Here is a 21,158-nt window from a genome sequence, read left to right as displayed (position 1 = left end):
GCGGGGGGGGGGAGATAAAAGTGATAAAGAGAGAGGGAGGAATAAGAAAGAAGGTGAAAGAATGAAAGGAAGAAAGGAAGTGACAAATGAAAAAGCAAAAGAGTGAGATAGAGAGTGAAGGAAGAGAGAGGGAGAGTGGGGAGAGAGATAGAAAGGAGAGAGAAAAGGAGAGAGTGAGAAAGTGTGTATGTGTGTGAGAGAGAGAAGGAGAGAGTGAGAAAGTGTGTATGTGTGTGAGAGAGAGAAGGAGAGAGTGAGAAAGTGTGTATGTGTGTGAGAGAGAGAAGGAGAGAGTGAGAAAGTGTGTATGTGTGTGAGAGAGAGAAGGAGAGAGTGAGAAAGTGTGTATGTGTGTGAGAGAGAGAAGGAGAGAGTGAGAAAGGTGTATGTGTGTGAGAGAGGAAGGAGAGAGTGAGAAAGTGTGTATGTGTGTGAGAGAGAGAAGGAGAGAGTGAGAAAGTGTGTATGTGTGTGAGAGAGAGAAGGAGAGAGTGAGAAAGTGTGTATGTGTGTGAGAGAGAGAAGGAGAGAGTGAGAAAGTGTGTATGTGTGTGAGAGAGAGAAGGAGAGAGTGAGAAGTGTGTATGTGTGTGAGAGAGAGAAGGAGAGAGTGAGAAGTGTGTATGTGTTGTGAGAGAGAGAAGAAGAGAGTGAGAAAGTATGTATGTGTGTGAGAGAGAGAAGGAGAGAGTGAGAAAGTGTGTATGTGTGTGAGAGAGAGAAGGAGAGAGTGAGAAAGTGTGTATGTGTGTGAGAGAGAGAAGAAGAGAGTGAGAAAGTATGTATGTGTGTGAGAGAGAGAAGGAGAGAGTGAGAAAGTGTGTATGTGTGTGAGAGAGAGTGCGCGGTGCGATTCAACTGAGGTTTTCTCGTCCCAAACCTTGAAGTGAAGCAAACTTCAGCCACTCGAGGTAAATACAATCCAAGTTTGTTGAGTTGAGAGAATCTGTATTGGTTTCCTTTTTTTTTTTTTTTCACTTCTGAGTTATTTAATAGAAAACCTTAGATTGATTATTTATTAGCATTGTTACTTTTGTTTGTTCCTGGATTACACGGATTTAGTACTGGTTTACAGATCGGTAAGTAAAAAAAAAAAAGAAGTATTAACAATTCTCGAGTTTAAAACGATCTAGCAGGGAAAAAAAAATATTAACTTTTTGGGTGTAGAGAGAAAGTTTTTAAACTTCAGGAAAGAAGAAAAAAGTTATTTCTGTTTTGAAACGAACTTTTCTGATATACTCGAGTAAAAAACAACGAAAACTGAATTATGTGTTTATATATAATATATACCATGTGTACATAGTTATGTTATATATATATATATATATATATATAGATATAGATATAGATATATTTGCCTAATACTGAATCCATCTCCTGTTAATAACTTTTGTATATAATATACAAAAGATATTTACATTTGTTATTAATATAATATAATATCATTTACATATATTATGTAAATTAGTTATATGCATTATTTATTACTTATGTCATTCGTGTACATTTGTGTATATATTTTATATGTACATGTAGAGGTAGGTACGTACATATATGTTTATATATATGCATATATTCTATTTTATTAACATATATATATATATATATATATATATATATATATATATATATATATATATATATATTTACAGACACACATGATTTATGTAAAATAGGTAAATATATTAGTTATGTATGTGACTTATGTACATTTATGTAAATTAGTCATATATATATATATTGGATATGTATATTATTCGTGTACATTTATGTATATCAGTTATATAATTCATGCATACTGCTTATGAATGCTTTTTTATTTTTCATAAATTATGCTTATTATTTAGCCATGTTACTTATGTGTATTATTTATGTAAATTAGTCAGACATAAATTATGTATATATCTATATAAGTTATGCAAGCATATTAAGTATATATATATATTATGACGACGACGATTATGTATATTAGTAACGTATTATATATATATATATATTTATATATATATTTGGTGGGCCATCTTTACGGATCAAAGTCTCGATAGACTTTTGAGACATGAGAAGTCATTGATTGCCACAGCAACCTCATTACTTCTTCCATAGTTAGCTAACGTTTCTTTATTCTGCTCTTTCTTTCACGGACGTCTGTTGTATATGTGTGTGTTTGTGAAGACAGCGAGCTGGTAGAATTGTCAGGAAGCCGGGCAAAAACTCTTAGCGGAATTTCGCCCGTTTTTACGTTCAGAGTTCATGGTTCCCCCGGGACCGACTTACCCCCTTTCGATTTACCCCTTTCCTCAAACTTGCTAGCCTTGTGCCAAAATTTGAAACCCAATATAGAGCCTCTGTGTGCGTGTGTGTGTGTGTCTATGTGCCCACACACATATACACAACGACAAAAAGCAAATAAAAGTACAACGGACTTTCATAGTTCATATTAGGGTGACGCTCAAGGAAGGAGTAAGAGTTATAGAGTAAAAATTATTACGTTTCGGATATAACCCTTTCGTCGGATATGAGAGGAAAGTCCAGAGGAGACTGAGAAATGAAAGAAGGTGGGTACCGGGTGGGAGTAAGAAAGTATTAGGAATATATACACGTACTTTGTGATACTGGGGTGTGTCATTTGAGTGAGATTTCCCTGCCAGTTCTTGTAGACCGAGCGGAGTGTGCATGTATCTATCTATCTAACCAGGGTCTAATATGGCACTTGGGGTGTCCAGGTAAGATTTTGTTGCTAAAGTGTATATGCAATAAATTGGTTACACTTCTAAAGTTCACAGAATATTTCAACAATTTTTATACAATTCCAAATAATATTTAATCATAAAAATAATAATAGGATTTTTTTAAACACTGAGTGTCCATCCAAGTAAAATTGGAATCAAAGTGGTCCATAGGTAAAATATTGAGAAATGCTGATCTAAATAGATAGATAGATAGATAGATAGATAGATAGATAGATAGATAGATAGACAGATAGATATGGATATGTATGTATATGGGTTTGACGGCCCAAACTGGAGTAATAAAACTCAAAATATAATAGCATATATTTTTTTATTCGGTTGTAAAATTACAAGCGACTCAAGGGCTAACAGTTTCGTGTATTATACTTCTATCTATCTGTCTGTCTATCTATCTATCTATCTATCTATCTATCTATCTATCTATCTATCTATCTATCTGTCTGTCTGTCTGTCTACCCACCTGTCTGTCTATGTATGTATGTGTGTGTGTGTGTGGCGAGAGAAAGGACGTGTGTGTTTGTTCGAAAAATATATATATATAACTAACACGGCGATGTTGAAAAACATGATTGTTGAAGATACTGGATTGCCACCTTTTCCTGTTCTTCAATCAACAACCGAACCGAACACTAGAAATTTAATTTCTTTCCGACAGTAGTGCACCAACAACAACAACCACAAAATGTCAAAGTTTTCTTCTTTCCCGGGGATAAAACTAACTTCTTTGCGAACTTTTGGCATCAAAGAAGTCCTTCCTGCTAGAAATAAATAACAATCCGTTAATATATTCCCAGTCGTATCTGAATCTCTCACCCTTCTTTCGTCATAACTCATTCTTCCAAGAACAGAAAGGCAACTGGCTCTTGTTATATCCGTTATTTCCATAATTGGGCTGCGGCCATGCTGGGGCTGTCAATATAAAGATCTTCACCCGTGAACAAAAAATAAATAAATAAACCAGCCTCCTGTGTGTTAATAAGTATGTAGAAAACGAATATGATAAAAAAAAAATTGCGCTAACGACCCGGGGGGGTGGGTGGGCAGTGGACTTTCGGAAAATTCACAAGATCCGATTTTTCCGTCATTACTTTCGGTAAAATGGATATATATTGATTTTTTTTTTACGGAATCCCACGTTTTTGGTTATGGAGGATCCGATTCTGGAAAAAAAAAAATTTCAAAAATCTCATTTTCAAAATTTCAACTACTCTGAAATTACTCCGAAAGAAATCTTTGCAGAAAGGTAAGTAGATTTGGCTGTTATTTCTAGCATGTGGCTAGCCTGCTTCAAGGCCCGGGGTGTATATATATATTGAGGGATTTTTGAAATTTTTTTTTCAGAATCGGTTCCTCCAAAACCAAAAACAGTATTCCGTAAAAAAAAAATCAATATATATCCATTTTATCGAAAGTTATTACAGAAAAATCGAATCTTGTGAATTTTCCGAAAGCCTTCTCCCCCACCACCCCAGGATCGTTAGCGCAAATCTTTTTTTCATATTCGTTTCCTACATACTTATTAACACCCAGCAGGATGGTTTATTATTATTATTTATTAATTTTTTTTCTGTTCACAGGTGAAGATCTTTATATTGACTGCTGGGGCACCTCTAGACGAATCTACCCCGGTCACTTTTTCTTTTTTCTTTTCTAAGCTTGGGTACTTATTCTATTGTTCTCTTTCGCCGAACCGCTATATTACGGGAACATTAACAAATCAACTCTGGGGAGGCGTAAACACACGCACACATATGCGACGATCTTCCACACAGTGTCCATCTACCAAATCCATTCACTAAGCTTTGGTCGGCGCAGGGCTATAGTAGAAGACACTTGCCCAAGGTGTGCACTGAATCCAAGAAAACATCATTGGGTAGCAAGCTTCTTACTCTCAGATCTATGCCTTCGGCTATAAATTTATCGATTTTTATTTGTTTGCTTGCTTCCCAACCACATGTTTCCAGGTTCAGTCCTACTGCATGATACCTTGGGCAAGTGTCTTCTACTATAATCTCGGGCTGACCAAAACCTTGTGAGTGGATTTGGTAGACAGAAACTGAGCGAATACCATCATCTCTCTCTCTCTCTCTCTCTCTCTCTCTCTCTCTCTATATATATATATATATATATATATATATATATACGTATGAATTTCTGTGTGTGTGTGTCTCTGTCAGTTTTTGCCCCCTCCCACCGCCTGACAACCGGTATTTATGTGTTTACATCCCCGTAACTTATCAGTTCGGCAAAAGAAACTGATAGAATAAGTACAAGGCCTAAAGCGTAAGTCCTGGGGTTGATTTTTTTCAACTAAAATCCTTCAAGGTGGTGCTCCAGCATAGCCGCAGTCAAATGGCTGAAACAAGTGAAAGAATAAAACTACATTATCAAGTGAGCAGACCTACACAAAGGCGCTCCCCACCCCCAATGACTTTGTTTCCTCATAACGTTCAGAGAAATGGCTATTTTTTCATTAACTTTTTCTACAAATACTTTTCAGATGGTGTAGAATACGATTATATCAGAATGTAATAGCGGGTGGGGAGGAAAATTGGTAGACGTGTACACTTACATACTGACATACATCACATAATGTTTCCAATATTTCAAGTTTGAGCATGTAGATATATATCTGATGTGTGTCAGTGTGTATAGGTGTTTGTGTGGAGACGCAATAGCCCAGTGGTTAGGGCAGCAGACTTGCAGTTGTAGGATTGCAGTTTCGATTCCCAGCCCGGGTGTTGTGTTTATTGAGTGAAAACACCTAAAGCTCCATGAGGTTCCAGCAGGGAGTGGTGGCAACCCCTGCTGTACTCTTTCACCACAACTTTCTCTCACTCTTTCTTCCTGTTTCTGTTGTACCTCTATTTCAAAGGGGTCAACCTTGTCACAGTCTGTGTCATGCTGAATCTCCCCAAGAACTACGTTAAAGGTACATGTGTCTGTGGAGTACTCAGCCACTTGCAGGTTAATTTCATGAGCGGGCTGCTCCGTTGATTGAATCAACTGGAACCCTCGTCATCATAAACAACGGAGTGCCATGATAGGTGTATGTGGGCATGGATACCAGTTTTTATTATTCCCTTTTTCACATTAAATTCCGATATACAGTAACCCCTCAACTATCATTGGGTGTTACGTTCCAAAGCCCCCTGCGATAAGTGAAAATTCATGAAGTAGATATAGTACTGTATTGTATATTTTTTCATTATTTTTATCATCTGTACATATTTATTTTGTGGAGGCGCAGTGGCCCGGTGGTTAGGGCAGCGGACTCATGGTTTCGATTCCCAGACCGGGTGTTGTGTGTGTTTATTGAGCGAAAACACCTAAAACTCTACAAGGCTCCAGCAGGGGGTGGTGGCAACTCCTGTTGTACTCTTTCGCCCCAACTTTCTCTCACTTTTTCTTCCTGTTTCTTGAGTAACGCTGCAATGGACTGGCGTCCTGTCCAGCTGGGGGGAATACATACGCCATAGAAACCGGGCCCATGAGCCTGGCTAGGCTTGAAATGGGCGCGTAAATAAAAAAAAAACTTTAATTTTATTATAAATGCAAAACAGTACCACAGAGGAATTGGCGTTAGTTTAAATAATAAACCATGATAGGTGAACCGCGATGTGGCAAGGGATTACTGTAATCATAATCTACCCCATCTGATAAGTCTTTGTAGAAAATATCATTATAAAAAAACCTGTTTTTCTGAAAGTTATGAGGAAACAAAGTTGACTTTTGTGAATTATTCAAAACTCCTCTGTTCTTTTTTGAAAAATGTTTTTCCAAACTAATTCTGATGTAATCGTAAATTACACCACCTGAAAAGAACCTAAAAAATTTGTTAAAAAATAGCCATTATGTGGAAACAAAGGTGGGTGAGTGGGGGCAGGGTGTGTAGGTATGCCATCAAGTATATCCTTTCTTTTCGAAGATGGTGTGGTTAGGGTGGTGGTGGTTTGAGGGAAATTTGGCTGTTATTTCTAACAGCCTAACAGGTTAAAGCAGTAGTTCTCATTTTTTTTTTTACCAATGGTACACGAAATATTGTGGCACACTTGATTGAAAAATTAAAGATTAACCTTTAAAAAAAATGTAGGCATGGCTGTGGGTAAGAAGCTTGCTTCTCATTCACATGGTACAGGGTTCAGTCCCACTCTGTCACACCTTGAGCGAGTGTCTTCTACTATAGCCTCAGGCTGACCAAAGCCTTGTCAGTGGATTTGGTAGATGGAAACTGAAAGAAGCCTGTCATATATATATATATATGTATATAGGTGCAGGAGTGACTGTGTGATAAGTAGCTTGCTTACCAACCCCATGGTTCCGCGTTCAGTCCCACTGCATGGCATCTTGGGCAAATGTCTTCTACTATAGCCTCATGCCAACCAAAACCTTGTGAGTAGATTTAGTAGATGGAAACTGAAAGAAGCCTGTCGTGTGTATATATGTGTGTTTGTGTGTCTGTGTTTGTCCCCCCCAACATCGCTTGACAAACGATGCTGATGTGTTTACGTTCCTGTAACTTAGTAGTTTGGCAAAAGAGAGCGATAAAATAAGTACTAGGCTTACAAAGAATAAGTCCTGGGGTCGATTTGTTTGACTAAAGGCAGTGCTCCAGCATGGCTGCAGTCAAATGAGCAAAACAAGTAAAAGAATAAAAGAGTAAGAATTCTAAATTATCCTTTTCTACTCTAGGCACAAGGCCCGAAATTTTGGGTGAGTTGGGGCAGTCGATTAGATAGACCCTAGTACACTACACTGGTAGTTAATTTATCGACCCTGAAAGGATGAAAGGCAAAGTCGACCTTGACAGACAAAATACTGCTAAGCATTTCACTCGGCATGCTACCAATTCTGCCAGCTCACTGCCTTAAGAATTCTAAATTATCATGAAGGCATTGAGCAAGGCGGCGAGCTGGCAGAAACGTTAGCAAGCCGGGCGAAATGCTTAGTGGTATTTCATCCGCCGCTGCGTTCTGAATTCAAATTCCGCCGAGGTCGACTTTGCCTTTCATCCTTTTGGGGTCGATAAATTAAGTACCAGTTACGCACTGGGGTCGATGCAATCGACTTAATCCGTTTGTCTGTCCTTGTTTGTCCCCTCTATGTTTAGCCCCTTGGGGGCAATAAAGAAATAAGAATCGTTAGCATGCCAGGCAAAATGCTTAGCGGCATTTTGTCTGTCTTTATGTTCTGAGTTCAAATTCTATCAAGGTTGACTTTGCCTTTCATCCTTTCAGAGGTCGATTAAAAGAGTTGATTTTTTATTGCCCACAAGGGGCTAATATGGATGGGACAACACAAAGACATAAAGACGTGTGGGGACATATAACACAAAACTTCAAAATAAAATTACAAATAAAATTATAAAATGATAATATGAAATGAAAAATGGAAATGAGCTGCCTGCCCCACTACAAGCAGCATCACTGACTCTTTTGGAGTCCTTTATTCATGCTAATTCCATGTTTATCCAGCAAAACCTCGCATTCAATATTGTGTTTTTTTTTATGTCCTCGTGTATTTTCCACATTTTCACACAGAGGTCGATTAAGAGTACCTGTTAAGTGCAAGGGTCAATGTAACTGGCTTAGCCCCCTCCCCACCAAGTGCTGGCCACGTGCCAAAATTTGAAGCCATTATTAATGTTATTGTTAAAACTATAGATTTAAGGCAGTGAGCTGGAAGAACCATTAGCACGCCAGGCAAAATGCTTAGCGGCATTTCGCCCATCTTTACATTCTGAGTTCAAGAGTTCAAATTCCGCCGAGGTTGACTTTGCCTTTCATCCATTCAGGGTGGATAAAAATTGAGCACTGGGGTCAGTGTAAGCAACTTACTCCCTCCCCACAAATTGCTGGCCTTGTGCCAAAATTTGAAATCATTATGGTGGTGAGCCAGCTGAACTATTACTGCACCAGATTAAAAGGTTAAGTAGCATTTCCTTCCAGCGCTTTCCATTCTAAGTTCAAATGCCACTGGGGTTGACTTAGCCTTTGAACCTTTCGGGATCAATAGAATAAGTACTCAAGTACTGGGGTCAATGTAATCAACCTCACCCTCCTCTCGAAAACTGCTTGCCCTGTATTGAAATTAGAATCATTAGCATGACAGGCCAAATGCTTAGCAGTATTTTGTCCATCTTTACGTTCTGAGTTCAAATTCCATTAGGGTCAGCTTTGTCTTTCATCCTTTCGGGGTCGATAAAATAAGTACCAGTTGAATTCTGGGGTTGATGCAATTGAAGTTGTTATCAATGTGGTTACTAAAAGTATAGATTTAAGGCAGCGTGCTGGCAGAAACGTTAGCATGCCGGGCGAAATGCATAGCCGTATTTTGTCTGCCGTTACATTCTGAGTTCAAATTCTGCCAAGGTCGACTTTGCCTTTCATCCTTTTGGGGTCGATAAATTAAGTACCAGTTACGCACTGGGGTTGATGTAATCAACTTAATTCGTTTGTCTGTCCTTGTTTGTCTCCTCTGTGTTTAGCTTCTTGTGGGTAGTAAAGAAATAGGTATTTCGTCTGCTGTTATGTTCTGAGTCCAAATTCCGCTGAGGTCAACTTTGCCTTTCCATCCTTTCAGGGTCAATAAATTAAGTACCAGTTACACACTGGGGTTGATGTAATCGACTTAATCCGTTTGTCCTTGTTTGTCCTCTCTGTGTTTAGCCCCTTGTGTGTAGTAAAGAAATAGGTATTTCATTTGTCTTTCCGTTCTGAGTTCAAATTCTGCTGAGGTCAACTTTGCCTTTCATCCTTTCGGGGTCAATAAAAAGAGTACCAGTTAAGCACGAGGGTTGATGTAACTTACTTGGCCAAGGGGGGGTCAGTGTAACTGACTTAGCCAACTTACCCCCAGAAACTGCTGGCCTTGTGCTGAAATTTGAAACAATCACTAAGGCAGTGAACAGGCAAGACCATTACTACACTGGACAAAATGCTTAGCAGCATTATTTTCCGGTTCTTTGCAGGTGTTGGCGTTGTCATTGTTGTTGTTCATTGCTGAAATTAGAAACTATTATTAATGATATCGGTAAGGTGGTAAGCTGGCAGAATCGTTAACGCAAAGGTCCAGTCAAAATACAGGAGTTGATGTCATTAACTTCTGCCCCTCCCCTTAAAAACTACTGGCCCTGCGCTGAAATTTCAAACCATTATTTAATGGTATTATGCAAACTTTTGTGTGTCGCATTACACTGGTTGTGAACCACCAGGTTAAAAGATCACCTCACTCTCCTTCTCTTCCGCTCTCCTCTCTCACCATCTCTCTCCTCCTCACCATCTCTCTCCTCTCTCACCATCTCTCTCCTCCTCACCATCTCTCTCCTCCTCACCATCTCTCTCCTCCTCACCATCTCTCTCCTCCTCACCATCTCTCTCCTCTCTCACCATCTCTCTCCTCCTCACCATCTCTCTCCTCCTCACCATCTCTCTCCTCCGCAGCATCTCTCTCCTCCTCACTCTCCATTCTCTTTCTCCTCTCCTCTCTCTCTCTCTCTCTCTCTCTCTTCATACAAAGCAACAAGTTAACAGAATGACATACTTAAGTAAACTCATAAAGAAAACCCCCTTGTTTTATTTCCTCTCCTTCCGTCTTTCCCGCAGATCAAATTCCCCTGGTGAAATTTGATCCCAGAAATTATGTAAACAAAATATACGCAGTGGTTTAGCCCCAGGTTTTTCCTTTATTGTCTAAAGCTTTCCAACCATAACAGTCCTGCCTTTTTAATATCATTCAGTACTATAGGCACAGGTGTGGAAGTACGGTAAGAAGTTTGGCTTCCCAATCCCATGGTTCTGGGTTCAGTCCCACTCTGTGGAACCTTGGGCAAGTGGCTTCTACTTATAGCCCCAGACTGACCAAAGCTTTGTGAGTATATTTAGTCGATGGAAACTGTCGTGTGTGTGTGTGTGTCTGTGTGTCCCACTACCACTTGACACCTGGTCTTGGTTTGTTTATGTCCCTGTAACTTAGCAGTTTGGCAAAAAGAAACTGATGCAATAAGTATCAGACTTTAAAAAAAAATGTACTAGGGTCTACTACATACTTCAAAGCTGTGCCCCAGCATGGCCATGAGCAAAACAAGTAAAAGAGATGATTACATTATCTATGTTCTGACAATGGAGATGGTAGTGGGAAGCCCTTCGATACAAACTCGTTTGAAACCGCCTCTGGATCTGTATTACAAATGTCTTGTTTTCATAAGTTCTGAATTCAAATCTTCCACCAAACCTTAGTCACAATTTATGTTCCTAACACTAGCTTAATTATTACTAAGTTATTTTACTAAATCCTTTGTTAAATTTAAAATTAATTGAAAGAAACACAGAGCATCTCAACAGAAATATAGTAACAAAAAGGTTAAGAGAGATTAAGGGAGTTAGCTGCTATTTCTAGCAGGCCAAGCGACCACATAGAGGCTCCATTGGTGGCTTACTCTTACTCTTTACTCTTTTACTTGTTTCAGTCATTTGACTGCGGCCATGCTGGAGCACCGCCTTTAGTCGAGCAACTCGACCCCGGGACTTATTCTTTTGTAAGCCCAGTACTTATTCTATCGGTCTCTTTTGCCGAACCGCTAAGTGACAGGGACATAAACACACCCGCATCGGTTGTCAAGCAATGCTAGGGGGACAAACACAGACACACAAACATATACACACACACATACATATATATACATATATACGACAGGCTTCTTTCAGTTTTCGTCTACCAAATCCACTCACAAGGCATTGGTCGGCCCGGGGCTATAGCAGAAGACACTTGCCCAAGGTGCCACGCAGTGGGGCTGAACCCGGAACCATGTGGTTGGTAAACAAGCTACTTACCACACAGCCACTCCTGCGCTTGTAAATAAAGGGCAGTTGAAGTGACTTTGTCTTTCTGTGAGAGACTTTCGGTCGTTGAAGCATCCTTTATCTGACATTGAGGAAAGTAGAGAAAAAAACCTTGTCATTTTGTCATTCTGAGATGATACACAATATCTGAAATTTTATAAACCTACCTCTCATCTGTTTGTTCATTTGCTTTGCATTTTCCCCCACCCATGCTAGTATGGGTTTATGACCCTTCGGGGTTCATGTAAGATTTTTTTGTTAAAATCTGTGTCCAAAAAACTTTTTATACTGATACAATACACAAAATATTTTAACAATTTCTTAAAATACAAATCCTAATAATGTTTGATTATAAAAATATAAGATTTTTTAAATTGTGAATGGCTAGGAGGGTCCACCTCAGGAAAATAGGAATCAAAGGGGTCCATTGGCAAAAAAACGGTTGAGAACCTCTGGGTTTCATGAATATTATTTTGAGGCATTGTTTTATAGACAGATGCTCATCCTAAAGCTAATCCTTATAGTCAGATGCCCATGCTAATGCTAACCCTTGTAGCCAGATGACAGTCCTAATGTTAAACCTTATAACCTGATGCCCATCCTAATGCTAACCCTTATAGCTAGATGCCCATCCTAATATTAACCTTTATAGCTAGATGCCCATCCTAATGTTACCCCTTATAGCTAGATGCCCATCCTAATGTTAACCCTTATAGCCAGATGCCCATCCTAATGTTAACCCTTATAGCTAGATGCCCATGCTAATGCTAACCCTTGTAGCCAGATGATAGTCCTAATGTTAACCCTTATAGCCAGATGCCCATCGTAATGTTACCCCTTATAGCTAGATGCCCATCCTAATGTTAACCCTTATAGCTAGATGCCCATCCTAATGCTAACCCTTATAGTTAGATGCCCATCCTAATGTTAACCCTTATAGCCAGATGCCCATCCTAATGTTAACCCTTATAGCTAGATGCCCATGCTAGCCAGATGATAGTCCTAATGCTAACCCTTATAGCTAGATGCTCATCCTAATGCTAACCCTTATAGCTAGATGCCCATCCTAATGTTAACCCTTATAGCTAGATGCCCATCCTAATGCTAACCCTCATAGCTAGATGCCCATCCTAATGGTAACCCTTATAGCTAGATGCCCATCCTAATGTTAACCCTTATAGCTAGATGCCCATCCTAATGTTAACCCTTATAGCTAGATGCCCATGCTAGCCAGATGATAGTCCTAATGCTAACCCTTATAGCTAGATGCTCATCCTAATGCTAACCCTTATAGCTAGATGCCCATCCTAATGCCAACCCTCATAGCTAGATGCCCATCCTAATGGTAACCCTCATAGCTAGATGCCCATCCTAATGGTAACTCTTATAGCTAGATGTCCATCCTAATGCTAGCCCTTATAGCCAGATGCCCATCCTAATGTTAACCCTTATAGCTAGATGCCCATCCTAATGCTAACCCTTATAGCTAGATGCCCATCCTAATGTTAACCCTTATAGCTAGATGCCCATCCTAATGCTAACCCTTATAGCTAGATGCCCATCCTAATGTTAACCCTTATAAACAGATGCCCATCCTAATGCTAACCCTTATAGCTAGATGCCCATTCTAATGCTAACCCTTATAGCTAGATGCCCGTCCTAATGTTAACCCTTATAGCTGGATGCCCATCCTAATGCTAACCCTTATAGCTAGATGCCCATCCTAATGTTAACCCTTATAGCTAGATGCCCATCCTAATGCTAACCCTTATAGCTAGATGCCCATCCTAATGTTAACCCTTATAGCCAGATGCCCATCCTAATGGTAACCCTTATAGCTAGATGCCCATCCTAATGCTAACCCTTATAGCTAGATACCCATCCTAATGTTAACCCTTATAGCCAGATGCCTATCCTAATGCTAACCCTTATAGCTAGATGCCCATCCTAATGCTAACCCTTATAGCTAGATGCCCGTCCTAATGTTAACCCTTATAGCTGGATGCCCATCCTAATGCTAACCCTTATAGCTAGATGCCCATCCTAATGTTAACCCTTATAGCTAGATGCCCATCCTAATGCTAACTATTATAACCAGGTGCCCATTCTAATGCTAAATAAAGGATGTCTTATTTCACATGTCTTCAAAAGGCATGAAGCAAGTAGATGAGTTACTCACAGAGGAAATGACTATGCTTGAATTATGCCGTAGAAACACTGCCAGATTTGACTGGGCCTGATGAAGCCTTCTGGCTTCACAGACCCCAGTAGAACCGTCCAACCCATGCTAGCATGGAAAACGGATGCTAAATGATGATGATGATGATGATGAAGTTATATACGAGGTGGTGCCAAAAAGTTCTTGGTTTTAAGGAAACCATGAAGGACCTGGTTGGAGACCCAACCTTCTGAGTTCTTTTACAGGGCTTAAAAAAAAAACAAAACGAAGGACCACTGCGAGCTTACGCATATCCTCAGCAGTCACGGCCCATGTTTCACTGCCATGTAGCATGGCTGTTCGTACACACGCATCATACAGTCTGCCTTTCACTCTGTGCGAGAGGCCTTTTGTCACCAGTAGAGGTAAGAGCTCTCTGAACTTTGCCCAAGCTATTCTTACTCTAGCAGTTACACTTCAGCACACCCGCCCCCGCTGCTGACTTGGTCACCTAGGTAACGGAAACTATCAACTATTTCTAGTTTTTCTCCCTGGAAAGTGACGGAAGTTGGTCTCAGAGCATTTTCAGTGTTTATTGTTCCTGAGCATCTGCCACATACAAAAACCATCTTCCTAGTTAGCCTTCCTTTGACATTGCTGCATCTCTTATGTGTCCATAGCTTACACTTGGTGCATCTTATAGAGTTTCTACTACACCTTTTCTACAGATCGAGCAGGGCCATCTACCTGAAGGTGTTTGTGATTTGTCTACCTTCCTACTGATTACGACTTGGTTTTAGCTAGATTGACTCTGAGGCCCTTCGATTCTAATCCTTGTTTCCCACACTGAAACTTCTCCTCCAGTTCTGATAGCGACTCAGCAATTAGAGCAAGGTCATCAGCATAGAGGAGCTCCCAAGGGCATCCTGTCTTGAATTCCTCCGTATTGCCTGGAGGACTATGATAAATAGGAGGGGGCTGAGTACTGAGCCTTGGTGGACTCCTACCTCTACCTGGAATCTTCACTGTACACATTTCCAACCCTCACCCTACTAGCGGCGTCCCTGTACATGGCCCGCCACAGCTCTCACTAACCATTCATCTATCCCTAGTTCCTCATTGCCCACCAGATAAGGGATCGGGGGACCCTGTCGAAGGCTTTCTCTATGTCAACAAAAGCCAGGTACAGGGGCTTATCTTTGGCTAGGTATTTCTCCTGCAGCTGCCTTACCAGGAATATAGCATCAGTAGTACTTTTCCTGGCACAAACCTAAACTGCATCTCATCTAAACTAACTCTCTCTCTAATTAGTTGGGCTATGACCCTCTCCGTAACCTTCATCACCTGGTCCAACAGCTTGATACCTCTGTAGTTATTTGTATCTAGGGCATCACCTTTACCTTTGTAGCAGTTGACTATTATACTGCTACACCAGTCATTGGGTATGACCCCTTTGTGTATCACCTGATTAACTATACGGGTGACTAGGCTATAGCCGACACTACCAGACATTTTGAGCATCTCTGCAGTGATTCCTGATGGGCCTGGGGCTTTCCCTGTCTTCATGCTTCTAATTGCCTTAGCTACCACGGAACTATCAACTCGGATAGCTGGTCCCTCTGTTGGGTCAACATTCGGCAGACTCTCTTTATCCCATTCATTTTCTTCATTCAGCAACCTTCATAGTGGCATCTCCAAACCTCTCTCTTTGCATCCTCATTTAGCGCAAGTGAACCATCTTCCATGCGAACACACTTCTCTCCTACCACATCACGATTCTCTCTCACACACTGTCTTGCAACACGAAACACCTCCAGTCTTTGGTCCTCACGGCGCAGAACATTGGCAAATTTTTCTTATCTGCTTCCCTCTGGCTAAATAAACCTGTCTCCTAGCTTCTCTTTTGGCAGTCTGATACAATCCCCTGCTACCCCCATTTTTCCAGACCTTCCAAGCCTGTCTCTTTTCTCTAATAGCCCTGTCTACAATATTGTTCCACCACCACGTTATTCTAGGTCGAGAGGGGACTTTGCACCAGCCACAGATCTGGTCAGTGGCTCTCAGCAGGTTGTCCTTAGAAACGTCCAGCTGTCTTCTACCCCCTGTGATGCTCTATCCCCTTCTACTTCGTCAGAGGCTTCAAGTAATATGTCCCTAAATCTCTGTCCATTTGCAGGATCTTTAAGCTTCCAGATCCTTCTTCTCCATATTTGTCGTCTTCTGGTTGTCCTCCTAGTCCTGATCCTAAAGTCACTAACTACCAGTCTATGTTGTGGGGTACATTCTTCACCTGGGAAGGTTTTGGCATTTATAAGCAGCCATCTCTCCCTTTGCCTTGTAAGGATGTAGTCAATTTGGCTGGTATGTTGGCCCGATTGGTAAGTGACTAGGTGGCTGGTAGGTTTCCTGAAGTTAGTGTTGCAAATCATAAGATTATTTGCATCGCAGAACTCCAGCAGCCTGGTTCCCTCCTCGTTGCGGGAGCCATAGCCATAGCCTCCATGTACGTCATGGAAGCCCCCAGCATGTCGTCCAACGTGACCATTGAAGTCACCAGCCACAAAGATAAGGTCTCTGTCGTTCCTCAACGAGGTAGTCTGCAGTAGAGTGTCATAGAATCGGTCTTTCTGTCCATCGGGTAGCCCCGACTGAGGAGCATAGGCTGATATAATGGTTGCTAAACTATGATGAAGCACTAATCTAATCTTAAGTATTCTGTCACATACTCTGATTACCTCAATTACTTTATCTACCCATTTCTCAGCGATAAGTATACCCACGCCACCAACCCCGTCAGTGTTCCCTGCCCAGAAAATCTTGTACCTGCGTTCCTTGCCTGTGAGGAACCTAGCTGATCCTCCTCTCCACCTTATTTCTTGCATGCAACATATTGTTCCCTGCCCAGAAAATCTTGAAAAGAAAAATGAAAATACAAAACATTTGGCATTTCTCAAGAAACATTTAATTTAGATAGAAAATATAAATAGATAGTCTCTAACAGCTGTTTCGAGAATAGCCAAACATGTGGATCATAATATGCCTGTCTACTCTAGATACAAGGCCTGAAATTCTGGGGGAAGGAGACAGTCAATTACGTCGACCCCAGTGCATAACTGGTTCTTATTTTATCGACCTTGAAAGGATGAAAGTCGAAGTTGACCTCAGCGGAATTTGAACTCAGAACATAAGGATAGACAAAATGCTGTGCATCATAATATTGAGTAAGGATCTCGTAAGTTAAAATATTCTGTGGAGGCACATGGCCTAGTGGTTAGAGCAGTGGACTTGCGGTCGAGTGATTGCAGGTTTGAATCTCAGACCGAGCGATGTGTGTGTTTATGAGCAAAACACCTAAGCTCCACGCGGCTCCAGCAGAAGGTAATGGCGAACTTTCTGCTGACTCTTTCGCCACAACTTTCTCTCACTCTTTCCTCCTGCATCTTGCAACTCACCTGCGATGGACTGGCGTCCCGTCCAGGTGGGGAACCTATGCGCCAAGGAAACCAGCCCTTATGAGCCAGGCAATATTCTTTTATTCTTTTACTTGTTTCAGTCATTTGGCTGCAGGCATGCTGGAGCACCACCTTTCGTTTTAGTTGAAGAAATCGACCCTAGGACTTATTCCTTATAAGTCTGGTACTTATTCTATCAGTCACTTATACTGAACTACTAAGTTACCGGAACATAAACACACCAGCAGCGGTTGTCAAACGATGGTGGTGGTAGTGGGGGTGGGGACAGCACAGACACACACATAAATATATACACACATACATATATATAAAAAGCAATAAAGATTCAAGTTAATTTAAATGAATTTACTTGAATATGGTACCTAACTTAGATGCACCAAAAAAAAAACTATACTGTTTTAACAATACAGTAATGTGGGGTGATTATAAGCGAGAAAGAAGCAACAAGAATGGATAGGTTTTTGTATGAAACGATTGTACTAAAAACCTATCCATTCTTGTTGCTTCTTTCTCGCGTATATATATATATATAATATATATATATATATGTATATATATGTACATCAAGCTTCTTTCAGTTTCCATCTACCAAATCCACGCACAAGGATTCGGTCGGCCCAAGGCAAATCACAAGAAAACAAATATATGTTTTGGCCCAGACAGGAAAGCTATTGGCCAAACAGGAAAGCTATTGGTCAAACTGGAAAGCTATATATATATATATATCTGTGTGTGTGTGTTTATATACACATACATATATACATGAGTGTGTATACACACATATATGCACACACATATATTTCTATATTTGTTTATTTCTGTACACACAAAGACACACACTCCATTGCTACAGAAAGTAATTAAAAATTAAGCAGGAAGGCACCAATAACCCAGTATACAGACAGACACACACACACACACACGCATCACGCACACACAGACCAAGAGAGAGAGAGAGAGAGAGAGAGAGAGAGCTTGGCAGAAATGAAGAGAAACCTTCAGTAAAAAAGAGAGCAATATCCTGTACCAACAACAATAACAACAATAACAACAACAACCCATAAAGTGAAGTGGTATATCAGAAACACCCAACTCTATTTATGTTATGTATGGAGCATGTTATCTTAATATCTCGTGGAGAATTTTTCTCCTCCTCATGTCATCCAGTTAACCATCTGTTCTAAATCTGTTTCATACTTTCTTATTGTTTTTTGTTTGATTCTGAGCTGCAGTGTATTAAAATTCTTCTGAAACTCCAAGGAGCTTTTAATTGCCGCCACTTACTTAACTCTGGTTTCATAGAACTGAATAAGGGGAAATCTTGCTTTGCTATGATGCTTGTTGGTTTTATTCTGTTCTGTTCTACTGAAAGTAACATTCCCATCTGGGGATGTTACTGGACAGTAATGGTCTGACCTTAGGTAGCATTCCTGTCTGGCCAACAGCTTTCCTGTCTGACCAACAGCTTTCTTGTCTGGCCAATAGCTTTCCTGTCTGACCAATAGCTTTCCTGTCTGGTCAATAGCTTTCCTGTTTGACCAATAGCTTTCTTGTCTGGCCAACAGCTTTCCTGTCTGGCCAATAACTTTCCTGTCTGGCCAATAGCTTTCCTGTCTGGTCAATAGCTTTCCTGTTTGACCAATAGCTTTCCTGTTTGACCAATAGCTTTTTTATCTGGCCAATAGCTTTCCTGTCTGGCCAATAGCTTTCCTGTCTGGTCAATAGCTTTCCTGTCTGGCCAACAGCTTTCCTGTCTGGCCAACAGCTTTCCTGTCTGACCAATAGCTTTCCTGTCTGACCAATAGCTTTCCTGTCTGGCCAACAGCTTTCCTGTCTGGTCAATAGCTTCCCTGTCTGACCGATAGCTTTCCTGTCTGGCCAACAGCTTTCCTGTCTGGTCAATAGCTTTCCTGTCTGGTCAATAGCTTTCCTGTCTGACCAGTAGCTTTCTTGTCTGGCCAATAGCTTTCCTGTCTGGGCAGTAACACTTCTTTTCACATTGCACCACTCCACTCAGCTGTAAATGGGTGCACCCTGTAATGGAGCTTTTTGATCAGGAGCAATGTCACCTAGCCAGCAGGATGGCACCATTCAAAAGCTAAAACATGGGGAAATATCACCTCGGCAGAATTTCTAAGTTTTTGTTGTCGAGCTTATATGTATTATACCTTTACAAGAAGAAAGGCGATAGTAACTTCGAAGTTTTGATCTGCTAGCTTTTGTTCAAATGTCAGACAGTTGCAGGTTGAAGCTGTGAAGTTACTGTCACCCCTCTTCTTGTAAAAGTATAACAATGTATGTGTGTGTGTGTGAATGTGCTTGTGTATGGAGAGAGTCATCATCATCATCATCATCATTTAGCGTCCGCTTTCCATGCTAGCATGGGTTGGACGGTTCAACTGGGGTCTGGGAAGCCAGAAGGCTGCACCAGGCCCAGTCTGATCTGGCAGTGTTTCTACGGCTGGATGCCCTTTCTAATGCCAACCACTCCGTGAGTGTAGTGGGTGCTTTTTACGTGCCACCGGCACGGGGGCCAGGCGGGGCTGGCAAGCGGCCACGATCGGATGGTGCTTTTTACGTACAACCGGACAGTGGAGGGGGTTAATGTTATGTAGGCACAAGTACACCCCACCTCTGTATAAGTGTTTTTTGAAAGGTGTCGGTGGATTTGTGTGGGGGGAGGAGAGAGAGAGGGAAAGTCTATTATTGTGTCTGCACACTTACATATAGAAGGAGACCTTTATGAAAAATTTTAGAAAATAGTGGTAAATCCTGAATAGAGGTAGACATCTGTTCAAGATTTTCCGAATGGTGTCTGCATTAAGAGAGAATGATATTCACACGAGTGTGTTTGGGTCGGGAAGTGGCGTGGGGGGAGGGAGAGAATGAGCAAGACAACGCATAGGCACAGGTACTTTTAGCATGTATTCTGGACTTTTGAGAACAGCTGTGTGTTGCACTGTGTGAGTGTATGTCTGTGCAAGTGGTGTATATATATGTATCTATATGTGTGTGTATGTATGTGTATGTGTATATATATATATATATATATATATATATATATATATATTATATATATATATATATAGGGAGGGTTTATGAAAAAAACAAAAGACGAAGACAGGTGGTGTACAAAAGAAACAGATGTATTAGTATAAAACTCAGGAATAGAAAAAGTCTTTTGCGTTTCGAGCCTACGCTCTTCAACAGAAAGGGACACAGAAAAAACAAGGAGAGAAAAAAATGTGTGTAGTGGCTAACATATATATATATATATATATATATATATATGTGTGTGTGTGTGTTTGTGTGTGTGTGTGTGTATATATATGTATGTATATATCTATATAATTTAGAGGAAAACCTCTATTAAACAATTCAATAAAGAAAGATGTTATTCACACCATATAGAAAACATATACTATAAAAAAAAACCTTATTCTAAAAATTAATAAAGTACAATAAATAGTAGTAAAAAAAGTTTTTCTCTAAATTATATACATATATTATAGTTTGTGAAGTTTGATTTAAAATTGTTAAATTGAATTTTTCCCTGTAGGTTTTGGAATTATATTCCCTACAATTATTATTATTATTATTATTATATATTTCTATACACACACACACATATGTATGTGTGTATTTGGAAGGGCATCCAGCTGTAAAAAACCTTGACAAATCTGACCTCACTTGTGCTTGTGCTATGTAAAAAGCACTGGGTCCACTCTGCTGAGTTGTTAGTCTTAGGAAGGGCATCCAGCCAAAACAGTCTGGTGCAGGCTTCGGCCTGGCTGGCTCTTGTCAAACCATCCCACCCATGCCAGCATGGAAAGTGGACGTGAAACGATAATGATGATGATCATCATCATCATGTATCATCATTTAACATCTGTTTTCCATGCTGGCTTGGATTGGACGGTTTGACAGGAGCTGGTCA

The 21,158-nt window shown here is 40.4% G+C and overlaps 1 protein-coding gene across 2 annotated transcripts in view; it reads left to right on the top strand.

The window, feature by feature from the left end:
* The first annotated feature begins 823 nt into the window (after positions 1–823).
* Positions 824–21,158, top strand: part of LOC115224348 (mitogen-activated protein kinase 7-like) — a 39,300-nt gene continuing 18,965 nt past the window's right edge. The window contains exon 1 of one of the 2 annotated variants that reach the window (XM_036513148.1): positions 824–911. The gene's annotated coding sequence lies outside the window, so the exon portion shown is untranslated. The other variant, XM_029795219.2, reaches the window with a different exon arrangement.

This window comes from Octopus sinensis, linkage group LG25 (assembly GCF_006345805.1).
Source record: "Octopus sinensis linkage group LG25, ASM634580v1, whole genome shotgun sequence".
In the NCBI taxonomy this organism is placed as follows: domain Eukaryota; kingdom Metazoa; phylum Mollusca; class Cephalopoda; order Octopoda; family Octopodidae; genus Octopus; species Octopus sinensis.
Note: the sequence above shows the minus strand (reverse complement) of the source record. Positions and strands in the feature narration are given on the sequence as shown.